Raw genomic sequence first — 24134 nt, forward strand, 5'->3', positions numbered from 1 at the left:
CCCAAAGAAAACAATGACGAGGAACGGAAGGATGCAGCGAAGGATAATCCCCTCGAGAAGCAACCAAAGCGGCGACGTAGGCGCCGCTCCAAATCCCGCCTCGGCAAAAACAGCGATAACAGCGCAAGACAGAATAATACCCCGGTTGACTCCAAAGGAAATGGCGACCACATGGACCCAGCAACAGAGCAGGATGAGCCAGCGGACGGCGAACATAGTACGGAGCCGCTGCCCGATCACGGCGACGCCGAGGGTAAAGCTCATCAACTTGTCTCCGGAGAGGAGAACAGTCCGGACGACGATGCACACATCATCCCGGAAAGGCACTTGGAGCAAGAGAACCTCCATAGAAGGCTAATTGCCACCGCGAGGAGTCTGAAGAAGCAGAAGCAAAGGCTTAAGCCCGCACAAAATACACTCAACAGTAGATGGAACATAGTGCTCGACACTGAAGAAAAGTACGGTGGCAGTCGCCACACAAAGAGCTATCCAAAACGCAAGCTGCTGCCTGAATTTGACGACGAGGCTTTAGAGCTCACTCAGCCGAAAAACAAGAGAGTCGATCAGCTGGATCGACCACCCCATGGCCGCGATAGGGTGGCTAACGATGCCGCACATAAGTCAGCACACGATTTACGTGAGGACTCGCGCCAAAAAGAAGGTATAACCAGGTCCATCTACGGATCTAGGAAGCGCGCTCCGGCACAGAACCAAAACCAAACACTACAACCGTCAGAACGCCATGACACATCCAAATACAGGGGTGCCGCACACCCCCTATGCTGCACCGATGAGGTGCTGGATCATGAATTTCCAGAGGGATTCAAACCCGTGAACATAGAGGCATACGACGGAACGACAGACCCTGGGGTCTGGATTGAGGACTTTTTCCTTCATATCCACATGGCTCGCGGAGATGATCTCCACGCCATCAAATACTTGGCCCTCAAGTTGAAAGGACCAGTCCGGCACTGGCTGAAGAGCCTCCCCGAAAACTCAATTGGAATTTGGGAAGAGCTTGAGGATGCTTTTAGGGCTAATTTCCAAGGGACCTATGTCCGACCTCCGGATGCAGATGATTTAAGTCATATAATTCAACAGCCCGGAGAGTCAGCCCAAAAACTTTGGAACAGATTCCTCACTAAGAAGAATCAAATTGTCGATTGCCCGGACGCCGAAGCATTAGCGGCTTTCAAACACAGTGTCCGGGACGAATGGCTCGCCAGACACCTCGGCCAGGAAAAACCGAGGACAATGGCAGCCCTAACAAGCCTTATGACCTGCTTTTGCGCGGGCGAAGACAGTTGGCTGGCCCGTAGCGGCACCAGCGACCCAGGCACATCCGAAGTTAGGGATTGCAATGGAAAACCGCGACACAATAAAAACAAGCGTCGAAACAATGAAGACAGCCCAGATAACACGGCAGTAAATGCCGGATTCAGGGGCTCTCAACCCGGTCAACGGAAAAAGCCATTTAAAGGCAGCAGAGATGGACCGTCCAGCCTAAATAAGATTCTAGACAGATTATGTCAGATTCATGGCACCCCCGACAAACCTGCAAATCACACCAACAGAGAATGCTGGGTCTTCAATCAGGCCGGCAAGCTAAACGCCGAACACAAGGGGAGGGAGACACCAAGTGAAGACAAGGATGAGCCTCACCAGCAAAACACTAGGGGACAGAAAAAATTCCCACCAAAGGTCAAAACAGTGAACATGATTCATGTAACAAAGAGGAGGAGCGCACTCCGAGACATATGCACCGTAGAGCCCGTCACCCCCAAGTTCAACCCTTGGTCGGCCTGCCCGATCAATTTTGATCGCAGGGATCACCCGACTAGTATCCGGCGCGGAGGATCGGCTGCCTTGGTGCTAGACCTAATAATCGACGGATACCATCTCACCCGAGTCCTTATGGACAGAGGTAGTAGTCTTAATCTGATATATCAGGACACCGTCCGCAAAATGGGGATAGACCCGACAAGAATCAGCCAAAGCAATACTACCTTTAAAGGAGTAATACCCGGCCCAAAGGCCCGTTGCACGGGCTCTATAGTACTAGAGGTTGTATTCGGTTCTCCCGACAACTTCCGATGTGAAGCAATAACCTTCGACATCGCTCCATCCAAAGCGGCTATCACGCACTACTCGAAAGAACGGCCTTCGCTCGTTTTAATGTAGTACCGCATTACGCTTATCTTAAGCTTAAGATGCCCGGTCCACGTGGCATCATCATAGTTAGCGGAAACTAAAAGCGCTCCTTACGTACGGAGGAATGTGTGGCGGCTCTAGCAGCCGAACACTGAACGGCCTCTCCAGGCAGAATAAATGATCGGTCGTCAAGACCGCGGACACGGCTAGACGAGTCCGGCACACCACTAAGTTGTAACAGCTCAGATAAACCTGAGATTGGGTCGATAGATGTACCCCCATAGGTGGTGCTAGGGGCTTCCCGCATGTAAAAAGGGCTACAATTTGACTTGACCCTATTTAGATTGCATTTTAATGGTTTATTAAAAATACCAATTTTTCGCACGAAGACTTTCACCTGGGTTTTTTCTTTTACAGATAATCATCGTGCTACACCCTTCTAGGATACGGCACAACGGAGACACAGGCGCAGACGTGCAGCAGGGCCCCGCTCAAAGGTTTCTTTTTAGATTAAGACCCTGTGTAAACCTTTCTTACTGTCTCTTGTTGCTATACACCCTCCGGATACTCAACACAACCGAGAGAGATGCTGGCGTTATTGGCATTTCGCCACGTCAGACTAATGCACGTACCTGGAAATTCAGGGTTCATTATCAAGGGCGTTACTCAGCCCGGTATATGTTGTAAAGTCCGAGTACCTTAGGGAGTGTTTGGCGTCGCGAGTTTGGCCTTATATGCATCAGCTCCGAATCATGTCTTTGGTCAATAGTTGGGTTTGCCTGGCTCCCGTGTTTTTCTACCTTACGTTCCGCTCTATCGACTAAGGTGGCACCGGGAGAACTACTGCGATTGTGCCCTGGTTCATCTGGATGAGCACCTCAGTAGAAAAAGCCGAAAACGGACTGTCATGATAAAGCGCGAGACTGGTCAACCACTCCATGACCCAGCGGAATCTTCGCGATTCCTCCGCATTAACGAAGGGCCGGTTTCACGGTCATGTATGTACGCGCCCCATATTCGGATGAGCGCGGACATACCAGGGGCTATATAGTAGCCCCACCGTCAAACTCCTATGGCTAAGTGAAAGTGTTAAAGCTATATAGTCCGATTGCCTTGTTCGCCGCGCTATCACCTCCTTAATGGACCAAGACGTTGGATCAAGTGTGAATACACGCCTTTTTTTCGAACACCCACGCATAATATGCGTGGGGTCTCAAGCCGACGACCGCAAACTTTTAGGTTATATACATACATAAACGGCCGCACAGGAGACATCATAAATACTTTCAGGCAAAAGTATAAACACAGGCTTTATAATCAAAATAGCATTGTTTTTACAATTGGGATACATGTCACTTGAACATGATACTCTTCGAGCACTGAGCCTCTATTAAACGAGCACCTTCTAGGACCTCTTCAAAATAGTGCTCGGCTGAGATCTGGCCTACGGTCGGACCCTGGGTTGCAATAGCGGTGGCTTCCATCTCTGCCCAGTATGTCTTAACATGGGCAAGAGCCATCCGCGCAACCTCTATGCACGCCGACCTCTTTACAGCGTCGATATGCGGCACAACACCAAGGAATCGTTGCACTAAACCAAAATAACTATTCGGCCTTGGTCCCTCTGGCCAAAGATGATCCACAACAGACCTCATGGCAAGTCGACAATCTATGGAGCTCAGCCCACTCAGCCATTTTTTCATTTAACAGCAGTGGACGTGTGGGAGCACCGAACTGCGACCAGAACAATCTTTCCACTTCATGATCTTTTTGATCTTTGAAAAACTCAGTCGCATCAGCAGCACTCATTGCCAAGTCCAAGTACGCGACCGCAACACTCCATAATTGATCCAGAGGGGCATACTTCGGATCTTCGAACTTCGTCCGCGACAAAAAGGGCTTCCCAGCCGTGATATCTCCGGCTTGGCGAAGCTCCTCCTTCGCCGCTCTGATATTAGAGCGGGTTACCTTGGCTACTACCATGGCCTTCTTCAAGTCCGCCGCTTTCGCTTGGCTTTCCTTTTCAAGAAGCTCATACCGGTCGGCGACACCTTCAGCTCAACAGCCATCTTGGCTATTCTATCTTCGCTCTGGCGATGAGCAGCCTGTTCGGCTCTCAGCTCTTCGGCCGCCTTTAGGGCGGCCGCATCACTTCTCCTGGCTTGTTCCTTGGCTTGGGCAAGTTCCGCCCAAAGGGTCGCCACGGCGGCAGCTCCATCTGCAATAACAACATATTATAGATACTAGCATCATGCTCCTCTTAATATTTGTTGACCACCCGAAAATACATACCTTGTGCCTCGTCAAGCCGCTTGTTAACAAGCGCGATGTCGGCATCTGCCGTGTCAAGCTGCCGCCTAAGTTCGGCAAACTCAGTCCGGCCAGCCTCCGGACCCTCAGACGCCTGCACATGTCAGCAGCGCGATCATTACCTGGGACTATGATCCTTTGTTTGCCGCCTTTGGACAGCAACCAGAGTCTCATAGGCTACTATCTGTGGAGAGCACATCTAGCATGTTTGGTACCGTAAAAATATACATACTTTGCATACCTCAAAGCCTCTTAGCAGGCTCATGAAAGCTTCATGCAATCCACTTTTGGCGGATGAAATCCTCTCAACCACCGTACCCATTAAAGTACGATGCGCCTCTGAGATAGCCGCTTGCTCCAGAAGACCCGTCAGCGCGTCCGGTTGTGCACCGGACAGCCCCGGACTCTTCTTGCTGCTCTCCTTAGGAGCCGAATACTACGGACTTCGGGCGGTCGAGGGGTTACCTTCTGGCCCTGGCGGATTAGGAGAAAGCCTCCGTGACGACACCTCAGGATCGTCCGCCCCTCGAGGCGGGGAGATAAGGGGAGGCGTTTCGCTCTCCATCATCTCCAGAAGAAGATCCCCCGAAGATGAACTCTGTCGAGAAGGGCTACGATCCGAACAGCAAGACATATGTCTCGGTTATTGTCCTTAGAGATGAAGCATTATATATTTATCAAAAGTACTCTTATTCACTTACAACTCGGTGGAGGGCTGACCCCCTTGCGGGCACAGTGCGGTAAGGACGCCCTCCGGGGCAAGGCCCCCTGACAAAGGTTTCTTCCCTCGTTTGGAAACCCTCGTTTCCGAGTCTTCAGAGGCAGTCCTTTTCCTTCCTTGGGCAGAGGGAATTTTAGATTCTTCCCCCCGATTATCCTCCTTCGCGGAGACACTAATTCCCCCGGTTTGGATGTGTAATGTGTGAGGCCTGCTTTTGGCTTCTTTATCCCTCCCTTCGTCTCCCTCTGATGGCACTTGATAAGGTGCGTGCTCGAGCATCCTGGCTAGTATAGGATCCGGTGAGCCTTCGGGAAGGGGGGCCAGACACCTGATCATCTTCGCCTTTTTTATCCAGTCCTGGCCAAGAGCGATTTTTAAGAATGATGTTGTGACAAATAAAAAAATAGTGTGTTCGGCCGCAGAATTACTTACGGGGGTATCTGGACGGTTGCAGTTGAGACCCACATCCTCGATGGTGTCCGGACACTTCATTCATGACCCGAAGAACAATCCATACATCTCTTCGAGCATCACGCCGAGGAATTGCTGAATAGTTCGCGGTCCTTCCGGGTTGAACTCCCACATACGGAGAGGTCGACGTTGGCATGGCAGGACCCGACGAACTACCGTAACTTGCATTACCTTGACAAGACTGACATGTCTCCTGAGGAGATCTCGGATGCGACTTTGCGATGTCAGGACGTCATTAATTGGCCCCCAGTCTAGCCCCTTGTTGACCCATGACGCCAGTTGTGGCGGAGGGCCCGAACGAAAGGCGTGGGCAGCTACCCACTTAGTACCTCGGGGAGATGTGATGTAAAACCACTCCCGCTGCCATAAGTTGGACATCTCCGGGAAGGAATCCTTTGGCCATGGAGCATCGGCACCTTTGCTTATTACGGCCCCTCCGCATTCTGCGTGTCGCCCATCGATCATCTTCGGCTTCACATTGAAGGTCTTGAGCCATAGGCCAAAGTGTGGGGGGATACGGAGGAAGGCCTCACACACGACGATAAACGGCGAGATGTGAAGGATGGAATCTGGAGCTAGATCGTTGAAATCGAGCCCGTAATAGAACATGAGCCCTCTAACAAAGGGATCAAGACTAAAGCCTAGCCCTCGGAGGAAGTGGGAAACAAATACGACACTCTCGTTGGGTTCGGGAGTAGGGATTACCTGCCCTTGAGGAGGCTGCACGTGAAGGATTTCGGCGGTCAGATACCTGGCTTCTCTTAGCTTCTTGATGTCCTCCTCCGTGACAGAGGAGGCCATCCACCGGCCTTGATGGTTGGATCTGGACTTGATTGAAGATCCGGAGCACTTAGCCTAAGCCTTGGGTGTTGGAACTCGAGGTGGGGGAAGGGAAGGATCGAGCGCGAGAAGAAAAGGACAGGCCTTGGCCCCTTTATAAAGATGGCGAATATCAAGCGTCCTTCGCGTGGCCGCCTGGGACTTGCCTAAAATCTAGGAGTCATGCTAGCAAGCATGATTGGGTTACCCACGCCCGTATTGATGAGAATCCCGTGATAAGGGGAACACGATCTCTGCTTCAACAAGACGTGCCAAGAAAACCGCCTCGTAATATGTGCAGTAGCTGTTTGAGAAAAATAGTTCGAAATAATGACCGGGCCGTGGCGTGATGTCACGCTACAAAAGTTGTCCGAAGATTAGATTTGCGGAATATTATACTCTATACGGTGGTATGTGGAATCTGTTTTGCAGAGCCGGACATGGTCCTCGTGTTCAAAATCTTCTATGAAGTATTCAGAGGACGAACCCGCCTTGCAATGCCGAAGACAATCTGCGCGCTGGACTCATCGTCATTGAAGCCTGGTTCAGGGGCTACTGAGGGAGTCCTGGATTAGGGGGTGCTCGGACAGCCGGACTATACACGTTGGCCGGACTGTCGCACTATGAAGATACAAGACTCAAGACTTTGTTCCGTGTCCGGGTGGGACTCTCCTTTGCGTGGAAGGCAAGCTTGGCAGTTCGGATATGTAGATCTCCTCCCTTGTAACCGACTCTGTGTAACCCTAGCCCCCTCTGGTGTCTATATAAACCAGAGGGTTTAGTCCATAGGACAACAACAATCATAATCATAGGCTAGCTTCTAGGGTTTAGCCTCTACGATCTCGTGGTAGATCAACTCTTGTAATACTCATATCATCAAGATCAATCAAGCAGGAAGTAGGGTATTACCTCCATCGAGAGGGCCAGAACCTGGGTAAACATTTTGTCCCCACCTCCTGTTACCATCCGGCTTAGACGCACAGTTCCGAACCCCCTACCCGAGATCCGCCGGTTTTGACACCGACACCGCCCGTAAGAAGCTCGAGGCCCATGTCAAGGAAATCCAGCAGGAGCTCCAAGATGAAGTGAAAAAATGTGAGACCTTGGAGAATGATGCGTCGGCTCAGGAGGCCGAACTCACCAAGGCTCGTCAGGGCGCGGAGACCGCGGGAAATGAGGCCCAGGCCCTCATCCAGGAGATCCAAGGGGCCAGGAAAATCACGGCGGGTAAGGCTTTTTAGATGCAAAGCAAGTATGTGGAGAGGCAATACCCTTTACTAACCCGGGTTCGGAGTTCCCCATGAGCTTTTGCGGATCTACCATGCAGCGTATCAGACACTGCAGATTTCTACCGAGCCGAAGGAGGAGGTTCTACGGAGAAGCTATTCTGGGCGCAGTATGCGGCGCCAGAGCATCCCGTGTCTTTCACCAATCAGCTGATGCAGCTAGTGGAGCTGCACCGGGCGGCCGAACAAGCCATGAAGGATTTGACAATCCAGCTATGGCCAGCCGAAGCTATGCCCGGCAGCTACTTCGGACTCGTGAGGCGCCTATTGGAAGCCTGTCCGCGGCTGGACGTCTTCAAGCACTCTGCCTGTATTGAAGGTGCCCGTATGGCCTTCACTCGCTGCAAGATGTGGTGGGCGAAGATGAACACTGTTGAAGTTGCCAGCGGACCGCCGGGGCAAGGAGCACTGCACACCCGAGAAATATTTTGCGGATGTCATAGAAGGGTCTCGACTTGTGGCAGCTCAATGTTCGAAGGACATTTTTTTTGAATGAATACATTCATGTTGTCCTTTGCCTTGTATTATAAAGACAAAGCTTGTTTTGTAATGTAATTTTGTTATGCTTGAAATTGTTTCCTCCTGTGCGGCCGTGTTATATGCAATCTGAGGGTTGGCCAGTCGTCGACTTCTGCCCTCAGGTAATTAGTACGGAGGTGTTCGGGATGGGATCTAAACAATCTTGGTCCAATTATATGGTCCTTGAAGGAGTTGTTTAGCGCAACGAACAAGGCAATCAGACTATACGGCTTAAACGCCCTCACATAGCCATAGGAGTTTTATAATTAAGCATGTGCGTAGCCCCTGGTCCAAGCCAGGGTGCTGTCAGCATCTGATCGGGAAGTGCCGATCCTTCGCGTGACGCGGAAAAAATCTCCAACGATTTTGTAACCCTCGAACAGCTGACCGGCTCTCGCCGTATCATGACAGTCAGTTTTCGGCTTTCTCTACTGAGGTGCTCATCCGGTCAGGGCCAGGGGACAATCGCCGTAGTTCTCCCTCTACTATCCTAGCCGATAGAGCGGAACGTAGGGTAGCAAGCACAGGAGCCGGGCAACCCAACTATTGACCAAAGACATGATTCGGAGCCAATGCATATAATGCTAAATTCGGGGTGCCGAACTTGTATACAAGAAGTGTTCGGACTTTGTTGCCGTGTTATGGGGCGATAAGCCGCCCCTGGCGAATATGAAACGTACAAAAGAGTATGGATGTAGCTGATAAGCAGATCGAAATAAAATGAAGTAAGAAGCGAAAACCACAGAAACTGGGACGAAAATCATTTTTTTTATAACATAATGGATACGTCAAGGCGTATCTTATACAAATAGTGCGATAAGCACCCGGACTATTTAACATGCCGGGATCAAGAAGGAGCAGCGTGCGGGTCCTGGGAAATAAGTAAAAATACCGTCAAGAAGAACATATGGAGGTTACCCTACGCACCTATGCTGCATGCCCCCTTTGTATGCCGATCCTTCGAAGGGGCTGGTGATCAGGCTCGCGGGCAAAGGAACCTGAAACAGAAAGGAAAAAGTGTGTTCGGGGTCGGTCTAGCCGAACTGTAGATCCCGGGTTAGCTTGTGCCTCCGTCAATGTCCATGGAATTTCGAGTGCGTAATTATGTACGCGTGGTACGAATGCCACTGCTTCATCGGGACTGGGATGGACGCCGAATTTCTAGTCGAGCTCTTGACGAGCCTTGCTGTCCTGCTGCAGTGTAGTTCGGAACCTCTTGATGGTGTCCAGGGGCTCGGCAGCCGCACTATGGTGTTGTTTGAGAAGGCCGCTCTGTACCTCTGCTGCTAGGGCGGCGGTGTGCTCCTCTGTTCGGAGGGAGCGTTCCGTGTTGCCATTGACTGTTATGACGCCGCGTGGACCGGGTATCTTGAGCTTGAGATAAGCATAGTGTGGCACTGCATTGAATCTAGCAAACGTTGTTCGTCCGAGCAGTGCGTGGTAGCTGCTGCGGAATGGGACGATGTCAAAGATTACCTCCTCGCTTCGGAAATTTTCCGGAGAACCGAAGACCACTTCCAGCGTGATTGAGCCCGTACAGCGGGCCTCGACACCTGGTATGACTCCTTTGAAGGTAGTCTTTGTTGGTTTGGTTCGTGAGGATTCAATGCCCATCTTCCGAACTGTGTCTTGATAGAGCAGGTTGAGGCTGCTACCACCGTCCATTAGGACTCGTGTTAGGTGAAATCCGTCGATGATTGGGTCGAGGACCAATGCGGCCGAACTACCATGACGCATACTGGTTGGGTGGTCTCGACGATCGAAGGAAATCGGAAATGACGACCATGGATTGAATTTGGGGGCGACTGGCTCTACCGCGTAGACGTCCCTGAGTGCACGCTTACGCTCCCTTTTGGGGATGTGTGTAGCGTATATCATGTTCACCGTTTTGACTTGAGGGGGAAACTTCTTCTGCCCCCCAGTGTTCGGCTGCCGGGGCTCTTCGTCCTCGTCCTCACTTTGTGATCCCTTTTCTTTATTTTTGGCATTTAACTTGCCAGCCTGCTTGAAAACCCAACAATCCCTGTTGGTATGATTGGCTTGCTTGTCCGGGGTGCCGTGTATCTGGCACGGACGGTCGAGTATGCGGTCCAGGCTGGAAGGTCCTTCATTATTTCTTTTATAGGGCTTCTTCCGCTGGCCGGACTTGGAGCCAGTGAATCCGGCGTTGACTGTGGCGTCATCGGTGTTGTTGTCATTGCTTCCGCGTTTGTGTCTGTTGCGCCGGAGCTTGCTAGTGCTATTCTTGGCCTCCGAGGGGCCTGTCTCGCTGGCTGTGTTGTTACTACGGGCCAGCCAACCGTCCTCTCCCGCGAAAAAGTGGGTCATGAGTGCCGTGAGGGCTGCCATGGAATTCGGCTTTTCATGGCCGAGGTGGTGTGCTAGCCATTCGTCCCGGATGCTGTGTTTGAAGGCTGCCAAGGCCTCGACATCCAGACAGTCAACGATCTGGTTCTTTTTGGTTAGGAACCTAGTCCAGAATTTTCTGGCTGATTCTCCAGGTTGTTGAACTATGTGGCTTAGATCATCGGCGTCTGGTGGCCGGACATATGTTCCTCGGAAGTTGTCTAGGAAATCTTCTTCCAAGTCCTCCCAGCTGCGGATAGAATTTTCAGGCAGGCTGTTAAGCCAGTGCCGAGCTGGCCCTTTGAGCTTGAGTGGGAGGTATTTAATGGTGTGGAGGTCATATCCTCGAGCCATGTGGATGTGGAGGATGAAATCCTTGATCCACACTGCGGGATCGGTTGTGCCGTCGTATGATTCGATATTGACGGGCTTGAATCCCTCGGGGAATTCGTGATAGAGTACCTCGTCAGTGAAGCAGAGAGGGTGTGCGACACCTCTGTACCGGGCCGCGTTGCGGCGTAGCTCTGATGGAGTCCGTCTGCGGCATTCGACCCGGGCGTGGTTAGATTTTTCACGTCCGAATAGGTAGCCATCATCGTGCCTTGAGGCACGTCCGCGCGATCCGTAGATCGATCTTGTATGTCCTGCTTTTTTGTCCAGGGTCTGCCGAAGGTCGTATGTGTGACCCCAAACTCTTTCGTATTTATGTTTTCGAGGTGGTGGGGCAGGCTGTTGTTCGGCCCGAGTTGCCGCTTTATCCTGACCGCGTGGTGGCCGGTCGGCCGCCCTGTCTCGACCACGCGGTGGTCGTTCCGCATTACGTGAGGGAGATATGTGTTCCGGTGCCTCCTCATCGAATTGAGGTAGCAGTCTGCGTTTCGAGTAGCTTTTGGCTGGGCGCTTGAGGCCGTATTCTTCGGCTGTCAGGACGTCGGTCCATCTGTCGACGAGCAGGTCTTGTTCGGCTTGAAGCTACTGCTGTTTCTTTTTCAAGCTCCTAGAAGTGGCTATGAGCTGAAGCTTAAAGCTCTCCTATTCCAGAGGGTCCTCCAGCACGATGAAGTCTTCATTGCCGAGGCTTGTCTCCTCTTCGGAGGGTGGATGGTAACTATCGTCCTCCGAGTTATCTTCTATGGCCTGTTCATTAGGGTTGTCTTGCGTGTTGTCATGTTCCTCCTGTTCGGATGCAGCGTCGACAGGGTCTTCATTGTTTTTGGCGTCGTCCGGAGTACTATTTTCTCTGGTGCCAGTGTTGCCATCCTTTGAGCAACGAGGCTTAGAACGGCGTTTGGGGCGTCGGCGCATGGACTGCGTCTTGGAGGGTTTGTTCTTATCCGGCTCTTCTTTGTCGCCGCTAGATCCTTTGGGTATATCAACCATGTACACGTCGTACGAAGAGGTGGGCGTCCAACGTCCAGTGAATGGCGGGTCTTGGCCTTGCTCGTTGTCGGCATCGTCGTCCATACCGGTGATGCCTTCGGAGCCATAGTCAAGCGCGTCGGTTAAGTCGTCGATGGTGGCTATGAAGTGGGTGGCGGGTGGGAAGCAAAATTCCTCGTCGTCCACTTCTGGCTCGAACCGAACATAGTTCGGCTGTGAGTCATCCTCCAAGGACAAGTTCTTCAAAGAATTTAGTACGCCACCCAAAGGCGAATGCTGGAAGATGTCTGCGGCGCTAAATTCGAAAATCGATAACCGATCCAGCTCGGTGTCCGCAAGCGCACTTGATCCAGAACGTGTAGCTGGAGATGAATCCGGAGTTCCATTGACGCAAGCATTGCAGGATGTCGAGTCCGTGTGCGGCTCCAATGCCGTGGACTTTATGGCCTCGGAGGGGATGATCTGCTTCGGTACTGGGGCCGTTGCAGCAACAGGATCCATCTTCTGGGTGTGCTCCAATGACAGATTTGAGTCATGTTCATCAGAGAGAAGGGGAGCGATCGCCGCAGTCTCAAATCCATCGAAGATCAAGTCTCCACGGATATCCGCGACATAGTTCAAGCTTCGAAATCTGACCTGATGGCCAGGGGCGTAGCTATCGACCTGCTCCAGATGGCCAAGTGAGTTGGCCTGCAGTACGAAGCCGCGGAATACAAAAATCTGTCTGGGAAGAAAGGTTTCTCCCCGAACGACGCCATTACCGATGATTGAAGGGGCCATCGAGCCTTATGTCGACGGCACAGTGGAACTCTCAATGAAAGCACCAATGTCGGTGTCAAAACGGGCGGATCTTGGGTAGGGGGTCCCGAACTGTGCGTCTAGGATCGATGGTAACAGGAGACGGGGGACACAATGTTTACCCAGGTTCGGGCCCTCTCTATGGAGGTAATACCCTACTTCCTTCTTGATTGATCTTGATGAATATGAGTGTTACAAGAGTTGATCTACCACGTGATCGTAATGGCTAAACCCTAGAAGCCTAGCCTATGAGTATATGGTAATGAATCTCCCCTATCCGGACTATGCCCTCCGGTTTATATAGACACCAGAGAGATCTAGGGTTACATGGAGTCGGTTACATAGGAGGAAATCTTCATAATCGGTCGCCTAGCTTGCCTTCCATGCCAAGTAGAGTCCAATCCGGACACAGGTATAGTCTTCGGCCTTCTGTCTTCATAGCCCCAGTCCGGCTAAACAGATAACAGGCCGGACGCCCGAGGACCCCTTAGTCCAGGACTCCCTCAGCAGTGCCACAAGTATCTTACACTATCATTATCAACTTTGCATCTTTTTGGCATCAATATTGTGAATATGTGTATCACTACGATCGAGATTTAATAAACCATTTTCATTGGGTGTATGACCATAGAAGATTTTATTCAAGTAAACAGAACAACAATTATTCTCTGACTTAAATGAATAACCGTATTGCAATAAACATGATCCAATCATATTTATGCTCAACGCAAACACCAAATAACATTTATTTTAGGTTCAACGCTAATCCCGAAAGTAAAGGGAGTGTGCGATGGTGATCGTATCAACCTTGGAATCACTTCCAACACACATCGTCACTTCGCTCTTAACTAGTCTCTGTTCATTCTGCAACTCCTCTTTTTGGTTACAAATCTTAGCAACTAAACTGGTACCAAATACCCAGGGGCTACTATGAACACTAGTAAAGTACACATCAATAACCTGTATATCAAATATACATTGTTCACTTTGCCATCCTTCTTATCCGCCAAGTATTTGGGGTAGTTCTGCTTCCAGTGACCATTACCTTTGCAGTAGAAGCAATCAGTTTCAGGCTTAGGTCTAGCTTTGGGTTTCTTCACGGGAGTGGCAACTTGCTTGCCATTCTTTTTCAAGTTCCCCTTCTTTCCCTTGCCCTTTTTCTTGAAACTAGTGGTCTTGTCAACAATCAACACTTGATGCTATTTCTTGATTTCTACCTTCGCTGATTTCAGCATCTCGAAGAGCTTGGGAATCGTTTTTGTCACCCCTTGCATATTATAGTTCATCACGAAGTTCTAGTAAATTTGTGATAGTGACTAGAGAACTATGTCAATCATTATCTTATCTGGAAGATTAACTCCCACTTGATTCAAGTGATTGTATTACCTAGACATTCTGAGCACATGCTCACTTGTTGAGCTATTATCCTCCATCTTGGAGGCAAAGTACTTGTCAGAGGTCTCATACCTCTTGACATGGGCATGAGTCTGAAATACCAATTTCAACTCATGGAACATCTCATATGCTCCGTGGCATTCAAAACGTTTTTGAAGTCCCGGTTCTAAGTTGTAAAGCATGGTGCACTAAACTATCAAGTAGTCATCATACCGAGCTTGTCAAACATTCGTAACGTCTGCATCAGCTCCTGGAACAGGTCTGTCACCTAGCAGTGCATCAAGGACATAATTCTTTTGTGCAGCAATGAGGATAATCCTCAGATCACGTACCCAGTCCGCATCATTGCTACTATCATCTTTCAACTTAGTTTTCTCTAGGAACATATCAAAAACATAGGGAACGGTAGCACGGGCCATTGATCTACAACAACATAGATATGCAAAAAACTATCAGGACTAAGTTCATGATAAATTTAAGTTCAATTAATCATATTACTTAAGAACTCGCACTTAGATAGACATCCCTCTAGTCATCTCAATGATGACGTGATCCATATCAACTAAACCATGTCCGATCATCACGTGAGATGGAGTAGTTTTCAATGGTGAACATCTTTATGTTGATCATATCTACTATATGATTCACGTTCGACCTTTCGGTCTCAGTGTTCCGAGGCCATGTCTGTACATGCTAGGCTCATCATGTTTAACCCGAGTACTCTGCAAGTGCAAAACTGTCTTGCACCCGTTGTATGTGAACGTAGAGCTTATCACACCCGATCATCACATGGTGTCTCGACCTAACGAACTGTCGCAACGGTGCATACTCAGGGAGAACACTTATACCTTGAAATTTAGTGAGGAATCATCTTATAATGCTACCTCCGTACTAAGCAAAATAAGATGCATAAAAAGATAAACATCACATGCAATCAAAATATGTGACATGATATGGCCATCATCATCTTGTGCATTTGATCTCCATCTCCAAAGTACCGTCATGATCTCCATCGTCACCGGCTTGACACCTTGATCTCCATCGTAGTGTCGTTGTCGTCTCTACAACTATTGCTTCTACAACTATCGCTAACGCATAGTGATAAAGTAAAGCATTACATGGCCATTGCATTTCATACAATAAAGCGACAAGCATAAGGCTCCTGCCTGTTGCCGATAACTTTTAAAAAATATGATCATCTCATACAATAACTTATATCACATCATGTATTGACCATTCACATCACAACATGCCCTGCAAAAACAAGTTAGACACTCTCTACTTTGTTGTTGCAAGTTTTACGTGGCTGCTACGGGCTTCTAGCAAGAACAGTTCTTACCTACGCATCGAAACCACAACGATTTTTCGTCAAGTGTGATGTATTAACCTTCAACAAGGACCGGCCATAGTCAAATTCGATTCAACTAAAGTTGGAGAAACAGACACCCGCCAGCCACCTTTATGCAAAACAAGTTGCATGTCTGTCAGTGGAACCCGTCTCATGAACGTGGTCATGTAAGCTTGGTCCGGGCCGCTTCATCCAACAATACCGCCGAATCAAAATAAGACGTTGGTGGTAAACGGTATGACTATTATCGCCCACTGTTGGGGAACGTAGCATATCATCTACGCATAGACCTGGCTCGGATGCCACTGTTGGGGAACGTAGAATGCAATTTCAAAAAAATTCCGACGATCATGCAAGATCTATACAGGAGATGCATAGCAACAACAGAGGAAGATTGTGTCCACGTACCCTCGTAGACCGAAAGCGGAAGTCTTAGTATAACGCGGTTGATGTAGTCGAACGTCTTCGCAATCCAACTGATCTAGTACCGAACGTACGACACCTCCGAGTTCAGCACACGTTCAGCTCGATGACGTCCCTCAAACTCTTGATCCAGCAGAGGGTCGAGGGAGAGTTTCGTCAGCACGACGGCGTGGTGACGATGATGGTGATGTGATTCACGCAGGGCTTCGCCTAAGCACTACGTAAGTATGACCGGAGGAGTAAATCCGTGGAGAGAGACGCCGCACATGGCTTGGAACAATTGGTGTGTCTCCAAGGGGTGCCCTGCCCACGTATATAAAGGAGGGAGAGGGAGGAGGCCGGCCCTAGGGGGCGCGCCAAGAGGGGGAGTCCTACTAGGACTCCCAATCCTAGTAGGATTTGCCCCCCTTTATTCCTTCTCATAGAGCAGGAAAGGGGGAAGGGAGAGGGAAGACGAGAAGGAAAGGGGGAGGCGCCCCCTCCCCTAGTCCAATTCGGACTCCCTATGGGAGGAGGGGCGCAGCCACCCCTTGTGGGCTGCCTCCCCTCTCCCCTATGGCCCATGTAGGCACAATACTTCAGCCCCGTTGGTTGTTTAATGTCTGAGCTGATGTTCATCGTGATTCGGTGACATATATAAGGATTGTGATTAATTCTTTGTGTCAGGGCTATTAATTTCTTACCGCCGGATAACCTTTGTTGCTATTCCATTTTTCCTTCGTTCAGTTTGTAATCTCTACTACCTAATCGATGCTTACTCAGGTTCAATTCCGAGTTGCTTGCTAGGTTCTCTAATAAGTTCCCGTGGTTGCACATTCTTACCCTTGAGTTGCACGTTGTTTTGCTGATTATGCAGAGCACACAAAACTGTAATTACACAATCATGTGAGGTAAAGAACTATGTGCAAATGGAAGTAACATACGTGACCATATGATAGATGAAAAGAGTGTGGTATATATTGCCATGGCTTCACCCATAAAATGTACTGAACTATTCTTACTACAATCGGTTCTTGGTTTCCTTAGGAAACAAGAAGAGAACGTGGGAAGGATTCCAACGTTTGTGTGCCTCAAGCATTCAGGGGATACTATTGGCTTTATCATATTTATTATTCTGCTATTTGAAATGGTGCCAAATACACATCAGAACAATGGGATGTTCAGTATGGTAGGTTATTTTTTTTTCATTTCTGATATATATGTGTATCTGTTGTTTGTAGTATGATATTCAGAGCAGTATTTCAACTCCATTTACTTATATTCAACACAAACAATTGTACAAGGTAGGAAGTTTGCACAGTGATATGGATAGTGGCGGCAGCCCATCGGTCAGCAAGGAGGATGACTCAATTCCTATGATCTATCAACCAACTCCAGGTTTCGGTACCTCCTGCACAGTGATATGGATAACTCCAATAGATTTCGACAAATCTTAGATATCCATGTTTAACTCACCTTTCATCTCTTCAAGAGCTTGAGTTCTCTATTGCAGACTGTACTTTTATTTCTACCACTCAAAGATTATTGCTTTGTACCTATATAATTATCAAGTGGAGCCATTTAGGACTGCCCTACTTTCCTACTCTGCAGTGGATAAATTTATCGGTCATATGCCAAATATCAGTAACTAAGGCACATTTTCCTACTACAGTGCAAAGACAATGTCAATGCTCAAGTAAATTGAACATTGATTTTCTTCTCGACGGATAGTTCAGGGTGTATTATCAATGATGTGTGCGTGCAACTCAGTTGAACATTTATATAGATCCTACATATTGAAACCTTTCAATTATATGTGCTCTAAATTCTTAGGTTACTGTTCCAAATTAAAATATAAAGATTGCTATAATTGCGTGTGATTGACAACCCTATAACTGTAACATTCGCATATGCATTATAAGCTGCCCTCCAGAGTTTAGTCAATGTATCAAACGGTTGCACAATCTGTACTTGCAGAATTTTCGATAAAGGGAATATATTAATATCATGAAGATACTGTACTTGCAGAATATTGTCTTTGATTATGTTTTCTTGGTTTGTACATATTTTCCTCCTCCACCCACATTTTATTATCTTTCTTACAGATTCTCTGTATGTCCTTATGTTGAGTAAATAGGCAATTTCTTAATTATGATCGCATACTGATATTCAGTCAAACTAGCACATACTAAGCTAATAGCAGAAAGATCTACGTATAACGCTAGCATGGCTAAAACAGAAAACAGTAGGAGCGAGATAAACGAGTTATACCCTCCAGTAGGCCATGCAGAGGCCGCGGCTTTGGTGGCAGCAGCGGCGTCCTCGGCGGCCTTCTTGTCAACTTCAGCTTTCTCGGCGGCGGCACGTTCGGCGTCGGTGAACATGGTGATGATGAAGGCGACGCGGACGTAGAGGAAGTAGACGACCGGAAGTGAGAAGTCGCGTAATCGCTGCCCAAAAACCTATTCGCCCCTCACCCCGTACAGGAACCAGAAGGGCGTGGTTTCGGAGACCTGCTCTCCCGTCGACCGTGTACGCGGCGGACGGGATGGAGTCACCGGCGGCAGCAGCAGCAAGGGAACGACGGTGGGCGTGTGCGTGGAGCAGATGTGATCTGTTCGTGGCGGCTAGGGTTAGGAGACACCGCACACTTATAGGCGCAGCCGCGAGAGACGTGGGCTCGACCCACGTCCGTGTCCGTGACAGCCCACGATCCGACGTCTCAGATCGTGGCCCAGCTGTTAGAGAACTCTCCGTTAGTGACTGGCAAAAATAAGCGCGTAGGTGTAAGCTCGGCTCGGCTCAATCCCGCAACCCGCGGCGCGGCGCGGCGTGACGAGGAGTGCGCGAGGGCGTCTTCTCTTCTCAAGCTCCAATAGCATGTAGAAGAGAAACCCTTATAAGGAGGTCCAACTCCTCTTCCACTTCCGGGGTGGGACTAAACTTCCCACTACACCTAGTGCCATATAACCCACATGGGCCCTTAGAGATTTTTCAGAAATTGCTACATGGGCCTAGAGCCCATCTCAAATTTCAGCACCTTATTGGTTGAGATCATGTATAATCATATAGGTTTTCTCTATTATTATTTTTGATGAAATTTCATACGTGATATGAACCGCTTCATTTTTGTGTGTTTGCAATGTCTCGAGCAGAATGATGTAGCTTGGGTCTCAAAATGTATTACCTAGCTGTCATTGTTAATAGTACTTTCATATAGTAGTAAGCACTTAATTATCCATTAATCAATACTTACCAAAATAGTAGAGACAAACTGGGATGTATGACAATTATATGGTTAATTAGTGTTTTCTCACTAATGAATTTTCCCCTATTATATATGGAACATTTTAGCGAAAGAGTCTCCACTGCTTTGCTAGATATACGTGAGAACAATCTTCAAGTTGTGTCACATCCAAGGTTTACTCCATTTTTACGCAAGTCCCAAACGCTCAAATTCATTGAGGCTCATATTTTTTTGGTAACTTGATCGAAATTATGGAAGCACTCGAGTGTAAGTGAATGTCTTTGCATTCGGACTATTAAAAATTTGATATGTGGGTTCAAAACTTGCTAGCCCGTGCACGCGCACAGGTTGACAACTAGTTATTGATACGTATCCAACGTATCTCCTTTTTCAAACACTTTTGCCCTTGTTTTGGACTGTAACTTGCATGATTTGAGTGGAACTAACACAGACTGACGCTGTTTTCAGCAGAATTGTCATGGTGTTATTTTTGTGCAGAAATAAAAGTTCTTGGAATGACCTGAAACTTCACGGAGAATATTTTTGGAATTAATAAAAATACTGGCGAAAAAATCAACACCAGGGGCCCACACCCTGTCCACGAGGGTGGAGGGCGCGCCCACCCCCCTGGGCGCGCCCCCTACCTCATGGGCCCCCTGAGGCTCCACCGATCTCAACTCCAACTCTATATATTCACGTTCGGGGAGAAAAAAACCAGAGAGAAGGATTCATCGCGTTTTACGATACGGAGCCGCCGCCAAGCCCTAATCTGTCTCGAGAGGGCTGATCTGGAGTCCTTTCGGGGCTCCAGAGAGGGGAATCCGTCGCCATCATCATCATCAACCTTCCTCCATCACCAATTTCATGATGCTCACCGCCGTGCATGAGTAATTCCATCGTAGGCTTGCTGGACGGTGATGGGTTGGATGAGATTTACCATGCGAGTTAGTTTTGTTAGGGTTTGATCCCTAGTATCCATTATGTTCTGAGATTGATGTTGCTATGACTTTGCTATGCTTAATGCTTGTCACTAGGACCCGAGTGCCATGATTTCAGATCTGAACCTATTATGTTTTCATGAATATATGTGAGTTCTTGATCCTATCTTGCATGTCAATAGTCACCTACTATGTGTTATGATTCGGTAACCCCGAAGTGACAATAATCAGGACCACTCCCGGTGATGACCGTAGTTTGAGGAGTTCATGTATTCACTATGTATTAATGCCTTGGTCCGGTACTCTATTGAAAGGAGGCCTTAATATCCCTTAGTTTCCAATTGGACCCCGCTGCCACGGGAGGGTAGGACAAAACATGTCATGCAAGTTCTTTTCCATAAGCATGTATGACTATATTCGGAATACATGCCTACATTACATTGATGAACTGGAGCTAGTTCTGTGTCACCCTATATTATAACTGTTGCATGAGGAATCGCATCCAACATAATTATCCATCACTGATCAAATGCCTACGAGCTTTTCACATATTGATCTTTGCTTAGTTACTTTTCCGTTGCCACTGTTACAATTACTACAAAACTGCTACTGTTACCTTTACCACCTTTACCGTTACTTCCATACTACTTTGCTACTAAATACTTTGCTGCAGATATTAAGTTTTCCAGGTGTGGTTGAATTGACAACCCAACTGCTAATACTTGAGAATATTCTTTGGCTCCCCTTGTGTCGAATCAATAAATTTGGGTTGAATACTGTACCATGGAAAACTGTTGCGATCCCCTATACTTGTGGGTTATCAAGACTATTTTCTGGCGCCGTTGCCGGGGAGCATAGCTCTATTGTTTGAGTCACTTGGGATTTATATCTGTTGATCACTATGAGGAACTTGAAAGACGAAAAAACCAAGATTTATCCATCAACTACGAGGGGAGGTAAGGAACTGCCATCTAGCTCTGCACTTGATTCACCTTCTGTTTTGAGTAAACTTCTGACACCTAAACCTATTCATGCTATTGATTCTGATATGTCGCATGTTATTGATGGTGCCACTTCTCCTATGCATGATACTTATGATGAAATTACTTCTATGCTTGACAATACTGTGCCATTAGGTGAATTTCTTGATGAACAACTTGCTAGGGTTAAAGAGATTGAAATTATTGAAACTGATAATATTGATGAAAGTGATGATGAAGATTCTCCCCTAGATATGAAATGCCTGATGTACCTGAGGGTTACGTTATGGATGAAGAAACTGCTAGAGACTTTTTTGCTTGCAAAGATAGATATGATCTTAAGAAACTGTTAGCTAAGCTTAAAGAAAAATCTTTGAATGCTAGAATGAAATATGACCCTGCTTTTGCTACTTCACCTATCTGTATTTCTGATAAGGATTATGATTTCTCTATCGATCCTGAGTTGATTACTTTGGTTGAGTCTGATCCTTTTTATGGCTATGAATTTGAAACTGCTGTGGCACATCTTACTAAATTAAATGATATAGCCACCCGATTTACTCATGAGGAAAAAATTCGGTACTACTATATCCTTAAGCTATTTCCGTTCTCATTAAAGGGTGATACTAAAACATGGTTTAATTCTCTTACTCCTGGTTGTGTGCGTAGTCCCCAGGATATGATTTATTACTTCTCTGCTAAATATTTCCCTGCTCATAAGAAACAAGCTGCCTTAAGGGAAATATATAATTTTGTGCAAATTGAAGAAGAGAGTCTCCCACAAGCTTGGGGGAGGCTTCTCTGATTACTTAATGCTTTGCCTGATGCTTCCAGAGACCATCTGCATAGTTGTGCTGGTTGTGTTTTCAGGGAAAGAATTGTTGATCAAGCTGAATTGCTATTGAATAAAATGTTGAGTAATGATAATAATTGGACACTTTCTAAACCAACTCCGAAGGAAAGGGGTATTCTATTTCTTAGTCCTGAAGATATGCAAGAGGCAAAGAAATCTATGAAAGAAAAGGGTATTAAAGCTGAAGTTGTCAAGAATTTACCACCTATTGAAGAAATACATGGTCTTGATAACCCGACACAGGTAGTAAAGGAAAATTCTCTCTATAGATTTGATGAAGGTGATATCCCTCGTTATAAGTCTGCTAGCCAATGCTTAGATGAGTTTGATAATTTTATTGTTAAACAAGAAAACTTCAATGCTTATGTGGGTAGACAATTGAAACGTAATGCTTATATGATTGAACACTTGAGTGATTATATGTCTAGAGTTAAAGGTGAACTTAAACTTATCAGTAAACATGCTTCTATGGTTACCACTCAAGTAGAACAAGTGCTTAAAGCTCAGAATGATTTGCTCAATGGATTAAATAATAAGAAAAATGATAATGATGTTAGAGTTATGACTAGAGGGGGTAAAATGACTCAGGAACCTTTGTATCCCGAGGGCCATCCTAAGAGAGTTGAGCAAGATTCTCAGAGAACTAATGTTGATGCACCTAGTCCTTCTAAGAAGAAGAAAAATAAAAATGATATGACTTTGCATGCTTCTAGTGAACCTGTTGTTGACACACCTGAGAATCCCAATGATATTTCTATTTCTGATGTTGAAACACAATCTGGTAATGAACATGAACCTAGTGATAATATTAATGATGATGTTCCTGATGATGCTCAACCTAGCAATGACAATGATGTAGAGATTGAACCTGTTGTTGATCTTGATAACCCACAATCAAAGAATCAACGTTATGATAAGAGAGACTTTGTTGCTAGGAAGCACGGTAAAGAAAGAGAACCATGGGTTCAGAAACCCATGCCTTTTCCTCCTAAACCATCCAAGAAAAAGGATGATGAGGATTTTGAGCGCTTTGCTGAAATGATTAGACCTATCTTTTTGCGTATGCGTTTGACTCATATGCTTAAAATGAATCCTTATGCTAAGTATGTGTAGTAGACATCAAGCAATTTCTGGCGTCGTTGCCAGGGAGGTGAGTGCTTGAAGGTATATCTTTAGATCTTGCAATCAAATCTTTTAGTTTCTTGTTTTATCACTAGTTTAGTTTATAAAAGAAAACTACAAAAAATTTGAAATTGAGGGTGCCTCATATGCTTCATCTTTTTAATATCTTTCATGAAAATAAGGATTCCGATAATTGTGCCAAAGTGTTAGAAGAAGAATGCATTAAAATGTTTGGCACTAAATCTTTGAATGATGAGCATGATTGCAATGTTGTTAGTACAAACTCTTTGAATATCCATGGTTGATGTCTACTACGCAACCTTCTTCTTGTAGACGTTGTTGGGCCTCCAAGTGCAGAGGTTCGTGGGACATTAGCAAATTTCCCTCAAGTGGATGACCTAAGGTTTATCAATCCGTGGGAGGCGTAGGGTGAAGATGGTCTCTCTCAAACAACCCTGCAACCAAATAACAAAGAGTCTCTTGTGTCCCCAACACACCCAATACAATGGTAAATTGTATAGGTGCACTAGTTCGGCGAAGAGATGGTGATACAAGTGCAATATGGATGGTAGATATATGTTTTCGTAATCTGAAAATAGAAAAACAGCAAGGTAGCAAGTGGTAAAAGTGAGCGTAAACGGTATTGCAATGCTAGGAAACAAGGCCTAGGGGTCATACTTTCACTAGTGCAAGTTCTCTCAACAATAATAACATAATTGGATCATATAACAATCCCTCAACATGCAACAAAGAGTCACTCCAAAGTCACTATATAATAGCGGAGAACAAACGAAGATATTATTGTAGGGTACAAAACCACCTCAAAGTTATTCTTTCGGATAGATCTATTCAAGAGTTTGTAGTAAAATAACGCGAAGCTATTCTTTCTGTTCGATCTATCATAGAGTTCGTACTAGAATAACACCTTAAGACACAAATCAACCAAAACCCTAATGTCACCTAGATACTCCAATGTCACCTCAAGTATCCGTGGGTATGATTATACAGTATGCATCACACAATCTCAGATTCATCTATTCAACCAACA

This window comes from Aegilops tauschii, chromosome 3, assembly GCF_002575655.3.
Source record: "Aegilops tauschii subsp. strangulata cultivar AL8/78 chromosome 3, Aet v6.0, whole genome shotgun sequence".
NCBI classification, from domain to species: Eukaryota; Viridiplantae; Streptophyta; class Magnoliopsida; order Poales; family Poaceae; genus Aegilops; species Aegilops tauschii.